Source organism: Dinoponera quadriceps, unplaced genomic scaffold, assembly GCF_001313825.1.
Source record: "Dinoponera quadriceps isolate SergipeBrazil2010 unplaced genomic scaffold, ASM131382v1 scaffold3386, whole genome shotgun sequence".
Classification (NCBI taxonomy): Eukaryota; Metazoa; Arthropoda; class Insecta; order Hymenoptera; family Formicidae; genus Dinoponera; species Dinoponera quadriceps.
In genome coordinates this window covers 322,112-330,018 of record NW_014557714.1, presented here as the reverse complement: position 1 = coordinate 330,018, position 7,907 = coordinate 322,112, and the positions used below count along the sequence as shown (strand labels likewise).

General features: G+C 49.6%; 1 protein-coding gene across 1 annotated transcript in view; it reads right to left on the bottom strand.

Moving 5' to 3' along the window:
- LOC106749403 (discoidin domain-containing receptor 2-like) overlaps positions 1-5,876 on the bottom strand; it is a 325,440-nt gene extending 319,564 nt beyond the window's left edge. The window contains exon 1 of the mRNA XM_014628805.1: positions 4,583-5,876. The gene's annotated coding sequence lies outside the window, so the exon portion shown is untranslated. The remainder of the gene's footprint in view (positions 1-4,582) is intronic.
- Positions 5,877-7,907: the final 2,031 nt, after the last annotated feature.

The window sequence follows — 7,907 nt, the reverse complement described above, 5'->3', positions numbered from 1 at the left end:
AGAGAGAGAGAGAGAGAGAGAGAGAGAGAGAGAGAGAGAGAGAGAGATCCGGGTGGATGCTCTCGCGGTCGCGCTCGAAGGCGGGGTAGATGCAGTTTAACATCTTCTTATCTAGAATTTTTCAATCTCGCGAACCACTTGCGCGAGAAGTACGGCTCACGATAGCGGAAAATGAATACCTGGGCGGCATAAGTGTATTCCCGTGTAGCAAAGACGCGAGGGTGTTAGTCACTCGGCCTCACGTGACTACGGACTTACACGTCGGCCGGCGAACACCGCCCTATCTGGAATCTTTCAATTTCTCATACTTTCGTTCTACGTGCGAGAATCGAATCGCAGTTACCGATCGCTCAGGAATCGAGCGGGCGCGAACGCTTGTACGCAGAATTCGGGGAGCCCTCGATAACGGCCGCTTTTGTACTTGTAGTCGCTGGCGTCGGCGAGATAAACGAAAGAGTAACGCCGATGTAACCGCGGAAATTTGAAGGACCTGGAGGCGCAATATGTCGGAGATAAGCGTAATGCGCGGCGATATTTATGACGCCGAAGCAGAGGCGAGAGAGAGAGAGAGAGAGAGGGAGATAGGAATCGCGCGTGTACCCACCTTAAAATGCCAAATTTCGCGGGAGGAGGAGCATCCGCGCGGGCTTTCGGGGTCTCGTTATTCCGGCACGCTAATCTTCTGGTTATTTTCACGGAGAAACCGCAATTTTGAAATACCGCCGCATGCATTTTGCGCTATACGCGCATATTAAGTCCATCGCGCCATATAAAAGCATAATTACTGTAATATTCGGTAAATGCGCGCGGACGCGCGCGCGCTCGCAATCCAAACAACAACGGAAACTCGCCCGATAAGCTGATCATCGATTTACTCGTATTACGTAAATTACAAAATTGCTTGTAGAAGTTAATTAACGTAATTCAACATAGGTAAGTCCCGCAAATGAAATTTAATAATGCACCATACATAATATATGTATAGGCGCCTATTATGGATATAATTCGAGTCGATATTAATATAATCAATTTTAAACTACTTTGCACAGAATGCACGGTAAATAGATCTGCCTCCCTCTCCGCCGCCCCCCCCTCCCCTCCTCCTCCTTCTCTTTGTCGCTCTCTCTGGGCATGTTTCAGAAATAAAATTTAATTACAAACGAGAGGGCACGAAATAGGAGAACGTCTCTCCCATGAAATTCACGCATTTTTTTTTAAATATAACGGAGGGGTGACGGCTCTCCCTTTGTCGCCAAAGTAAACGTCGACTACTGCTAATTGCGGGATCACGTGCCCCGAGGTCGCGAGCGGAGTGTATTCACGATAAGGTCCCGCTCGCATGACCTTAACGAGACTTCCAGACGAACAAACCCGACGGTCACGCGTGCTGCTCGAAATGAAAAAGAATGCGCCCGCGGTTGTAATCGACATCGCCCTCGCAGTAAGAACACACAATTTAATAGGCCCCCTCTGCAATTACCTCGCGCCCATTTCGCGCTTCAAAGGCAACCTCGGAAACTAAAATACGAAAATATTGGAATTAAACAGCATTATCCCGGGTAGAAATTTGAAACAAGTATTGGACAGACCTTGTACGATTTTTCCCCATTTGTATCTAAGCCCTATAAATAAAGAAGTCCACTTAGGCCCTGTACAGAAATGTAACGCTCGTATATGTTAAGGACAAATTTGTAAATCTAAGTCCTATCTTGATACGTTTGACTGGACCATATCTTGTTATGCTATCAACTTATGAGAAACTTATAAGAAAAATATGAATTCATGGCCTGTTAGATTTTTTACGTCTTAGATTTTTTACTTGAGCGTTATTTTTGGAAACCGAAATCAAAGTTAGATAATTTGGTTTGATTTCGAGCTTATTGCAGTAAGTTTCTCTTAAGCTTCCTTAAGACTATAAACTATTTCACTTTAAATTATTTCAGAAATTGGTTGACTAGGCCTTGAATAGGCCCTGTTAATACAGGCCTTGTTAGGAGCATCTAGTTAAGTGCCTATTCGGAAGTTCCATTCACGAAATTCCATTCAAAATTTATATTTCTAAGCGATATCTAGACCTAAAGAAGATAGATAAATCTATTTGGGGCACGCCTATCTAGAGCTACTACAGCCGAGAACACGTTTCGATTAATTTCTACCCGTATTCGATGGATCGACGCCGAGGCGAACGGCCGAGACCGAAACGCCGAATGAACCGAGATTAATGTCGTAGTGTCATCGCGGGACGACATGCGGCGATTAGTCCGCCGACGGCTCATTACGATAGCGTTTAATCGAGCGCGACGGGACGATTATTTTTACACAACTCCGCCGGTATATCCTCTACACGTTCCCGGAGCACGCGGTCGAGTGCAAACGAGACCGAAATAACCCCTCGCTAAAAAGATCGCGGAGGAAGGACCCTTTTTCCCCGGACTCTTTCTTCTCTCGCCGCTTGATAGCCCGGTTTTAATTCTCCTCGCCTTCTTCCCACTCCCCCTCCCCTCTACCCAGCCAACACTCGCACAGGCAAGTATAGTAATGACGGGCATTAACCAATTAGCGCCAGCTACCCACCTCATCTTTCTCCGCCGTGGTACTACGTTTCTCTCGCTCTCGCTCGCTCTCTCTCTCTCTCTCTCTCGCTTAAACGACCCGCGGAAAGACGCTCCAAAACGGCCGACTATTTTCGGGCGCCATATGCCAACGAAATATACGCGAGATCCTGCCGCGGTTCAGGCCAGAGCCTTTACAGCGCCGCGGCCGGATATTATTTCTCCGCGCGACGACCGCGCCTTTTTGCCGCGACGACCGAACAGCGGTGTCCTTTGCGGACGCAATTAATCCTTAGGCAGTTTAAGCCAACCTAACCCGACCCCTCACCTTTGTCCGGAACGTTTCAAATATCGCGCAATGTCGCGCTCCCCCGGCTGCTTCGGCGAGTTTTTGTTTGCGCGCGGTGAAATTTTATATTCGCGAGTTCCGCCCGTCGCACGTCCGCCGCATTCGCGAGTTAATATCGCCCCGATAGCGCGCGACAATTCGGGATTTGGGAAGTGTCTTTTAACATTGAATACGCTACATGAAGGAAAGCTGAGCGGAATATCGGAGTGATTCCGGCGGATGATTTTCGTCGTTAATTTTACACGAGACTCCGGCGCATTAACATGGATATTGGATGGTAAGAAGAAAATGCAGGGGTTCCGGTTAACGTGTCTGGAACTCGATAATTCAGCTAACATGCATCAGATAATAATGAGGTGTGGAAATAATGCTTCCCTTAATATTGCAACAACACATGCGAGACACGTCGCCGGGCGACGACATTATTCACTGAAATAGCCCGAGCGCGATCCAACATTTACACCTTTACCATATTCCGCAGCCACGCTTGTGCTCTTCTGCTCATCTCCGAGACGAAACACATCGATGGGGAATGCGATAAAGGAAACGCGCGCGCTCGATAAAGGGCGGCGAAGGGTTAAAAGGCAAATACTCCGAAGCGCGCTCGTGCCGAAAATATGCGTGAGAGATCGTCGGCGAAATTGCATGCAGATCGGCTCGAAGGAGAATCGGCTCTCGTGATTAAAAGCAACAAGCTGAAGTAACGGGCTAAAAATGTCCTTATATACCGTGGTTCAAAGCGCGCCGCGCGCAACTTTGAGACGCTTCTGTCTTGCTTCATAACCGGATGGTTAAATATTCATGTACACCCGTACGGTGACGCGCATAAATTGAATATTTATAGATAGTACGAGGTGAAAGGGGTTCGAAAAGAAAAAAAAACAGTATCAGTATATATTCCGCAATCCGTTGAGCCCTCCGCATCCGCCGAAAAGTTACGTCACTCCCCCCTCCCTCTCGGCCGCCACCTCCTGGCCAGGTAAATAACAGGATCCCGCGACCGTGTATTTTATAATTTGACGCGAGTTATCGTACGATACGTCGTGCGACGGTGAACGTATTGACCTCGCAAAGTGCCGCGTTTTTCAGCGTTACGTACCACGGTTCAGAGGAGAGAAAAAAAGAGGAGACAGCTCCGACGAAAAAAAAAATGACACCAAAAAGAATAGAATGTTATAGCAACATGCGTACGTACGCACACGCGTCCACCGTTGGCATAACGGTCACGGGGATGGAACGGCAGTCGCGTTTGTCTCGTATGACGAATGAGCAACTCTTTTCTAGCTTACATTAACCTAATTTCCCGCGCGCTCTGCCCTTTATGCCGAATTAAAAAAATACGTTCCCATGCCCGATGCGTTTTACGCCCAGCGTCCCGCCGCTCTCGCTTAGGTCATTTGTTTCCGCACGTGGAAATTCGATTTGCCGCGAGGTAGAGTGAATTTAAAGTAACGAATAAACGGCGTTGATGATGAACATTTGAGCGGGGAGCCTCCGTCGCCGAGCGGGCTGAACGATCGAGCGACCCGATATTTAAATAAAACGGCTTCATAAATTCGCCGATGTAAATTCGGTAATTTCGCGTTCCGCGTGTCGCCCTGACTCGGGCGAGAGAGCAGCCGGCCGATATTTCCGTCATGCTGTGAAAACGTCGCATTAAGTATCGCGCTTTAGTACTCACCACCACAGCCGCGGCAGGAGTATCAGTCAACGCAGTCGAGTCCACGGGCCCATCCGATGTTCGCGGGGTCCGGAAGGTCGCAGGCTGGGCGGGTGGAAGGGCTGCGTTCGAGCACACACACTGACACACGCGCGATAACCTCGCCGGAGGAGCACCGGTGTGCCGCGACGCGAAAGTTACGTTGGGCTAGGTCACGTCAACGGCAGATCACGTCGAAGACGATCTATCTATGTATCTATCTCCCTCCGGTTGCGCGCACCGCCCGAGATCGTGCCGCGCGAATTACGGACGTCTCGAGGCGAAGCGAGAGCGCGGGGGAGGAGGAGAGAGAACGTCGTCGGCTGCCAGGAGCATCCAACTACGCCCGAGGACGTTGAAGACGATGCGTCGGAGTGCTCTTTCGCACGTATGCAGCTCGACGAACACTCCGGCCGCGGATGATGATCGCCGGGCGCGCAAAATGGCGTATTCGAATCGCGCGATCGTCTTTGAAAGAGTACGCGCGCGCCTGCCTCGTGTTCGATTCGCGGGTTCGGGTGACCCTTTCCCTTGCACTGCCGCTGACGAGGACGTCGACGACGACGCGCGATATTCCCTCCCGGGTAGAAAACGATCCGCTGTTATCGGATTTTTCATTCGTTCTATATCATCTCTCTCTCTCTCTCTTCCTCCTCTCTTTCTCTAGAGCGCGTCCGACACGAGTTTCACGCGGAGGATATCGAGCGGTGACGACGACGACGACTGCGGGGAGGAGCTGCGTTGCCGACAAGTTCGCCGCGTTCCTCCATTTAAAACGACAAGTGACACTAGTCGTCGTCTAATGCGACACTTCGGTTATAGTGTGTGCGAGAGAAAGAGAAAGCGCGCACGAGAGAGGTTACGTTAACCTCGTTGCCGCTGTGTAGTCGTCGTTGAGCGTCGATCGTCCCGTGCGCCGGCGAGTAATTGATAATGATCGAACTGCGCGTTGCCATCGGTCTTCATGCTCCGATTTATCGCCTTTACTTCTCCACGCGAGAACGACCGTCGTCGAGGTTTCTAAATGAACACAATTCGCCAATGGGCACTCTTACTTTCTTTTTTTGTTTCTTTCTCGGCTTGTCGCGAACGGGCGATTCGAAGCAAACGTCGCGCAGATCTCGGTCGAGAACGACGCTATGGCGACAGGCAACCAAGTGAGGAAACTTACCGACGCACTTTCGCCGAGTTCGTTCCCGAGTGTGTCCCGTGTGTTTGCGGTGCGAGGGCACACGCGCGCGAAGAGCGACAACGTGCGGGTTCTCGCGTGGCACCCTGGCGTATGCGCGCTCCCACGCACACAGAGCGGCGAACTCCGCGGGAGAGAGAGGGCGGCACACGACCCTGGCCGATGCGCGGTTCGAGTACGACTGAGCGAGCGAGCCGACTCGAGCGAGCCGAAAGCCACGAGCGCGTCAGCCGACCGGCGACGACGGACCAATCAGCGCTGTCCTCGCGAGCGGACGGATACTCAATGATTGACCATACGCTCGCGACTTTATGCGTGTCCCTTGTGTATGCACGACGCCAGGGAGGAGGATGAGAACGAGCAAGAGGGAGGACGGATGAGAGGCTCGCGTAAAATGAATGAATTGGCCGCGTCATGTTCTAAGAATGAGATAACGTCTTCCGTGTGTGTGTATACATACTGAGAGGGTGCCGGAGCATCTCGCTATTCTTTCATTCGGGGCGAACGGTAAATATTGGCTGTACTCTCTTCGATTGTACTTTCGCGCTGCACTTTCTGTACTCAGAGTGATCCTCGTGATTCGCCGGGGCGGCAAAAGTACTGCACAGGAGTACAGAAGGTACAATCGAACGGGAGCGATGTATCGATCTATCTGTTATCGCCTTCGTAATCAAGCGCAGTTTTGATCTTCGATCGCCGGCAGGTTGGCAATTCGTAAAATGGCGCCGCGACCGTTACCACCGTGCGCGGCATCGATCGTCGAGTGACTCTCGCGCGAGTGACTCGTAAAAATGACTCGCGCTCGCGGAGTCAATATCGGGAGTGCCGTGTAAAGTTGTCGCGCGATCGTTTAGCGTCGCTTCGCGGTACGCGACGTCGTATATCACGCGCGTCCGGGACGCCGGCGTCGCGTTTTACGTCCCGCGCGCATAATCTAACCGAGTGGCGGTCGCGCGCTAACCGCGTTTTTTCACTCGCGCTCTCGTTCTGTTAATCGGCCGTAGAAACGAAGTTCGTCGTCGGCCGCAGCGCCGAAGTACGGCATTCGCAGCCGGTGATCGTTATTAGCGCCGTGTGTGCATTCTTTTCCCGATACTCGCGGAATTCCTGCATGAGTGAGCGAGAGGGTAGAAAAGCAAGAGAGAGAAAGGGAGGGAGATAGAGAGAGAGAGAGAGAAGGAGAGAGCGTTCGTTACGACAGACGTTACAGGCCCATATTTTGAACGCGCTCACAAGATAGCGTGCTAAGTTATCTTAGACAACTAACGTCCAAAATCGAAACGTAAGACATTTAACAACTTAAAGACATCTGTAAATAAGATGTTTGAAAGTCTTTAAAACATCTTTGAGAAGTCTTATGTCCTGATTTTAAACGTTATGTTGTCTGAGAACTTATCGGGTGTTCTAAAAAGGGATTTTGCTAAAAACACGTGAGTGATTATCGTTTTTTTTTCTGAAACAGTGTTATCACCGCGTTTAAAATAGGAGATTAAAAATGCTCATACCTCTTGATTCGTTAGTGTGCTAATATCGTTTTATATACGTTCGGAATACGGGTCGCAGAATAGACTGAGCATTCTCATTGGAGGACTGAAACCGTCATTAATAAGAGAAGGTAATAGAATCAATTTGCTTCAATCAAATGCTTTCCTCGTTTAATTGTGTAGTTGAGTGTAGGTGAGAAGGAAAAAAATGCGATACGTGTGGTCTGTTCTTTTTAGCTGAACTGACTGTATTAGAGACTTCAAGAAATTTCCGCACATTGAAGCATGAAAATCTCGCACGTACATTTCATACGCTCCAATGTATATGTAAATTTCTTAAACTAATGCAGCCGGATTAGTTAAAAAGTGCATACCGACCGTTACAAGTATTAGGAACTGATAATTACGAATACACGTACTAATGCACTACTTATGTGCCTTCTCACATAATCAAATATACGTTGTTCTTCTCTTTTCTTCACTATGTCTACTTTCACTCTTTTGTTTCCCTACATTGCCCCTTTCTGCAATAGTGACAGGGAAAGCACCACTATTAACATATCTCCGTCCTTCGACCTTGGCTTCAGCTTTACAACGGCAATATTCAGTCCATTCTATATGTCTATGGTCCGTT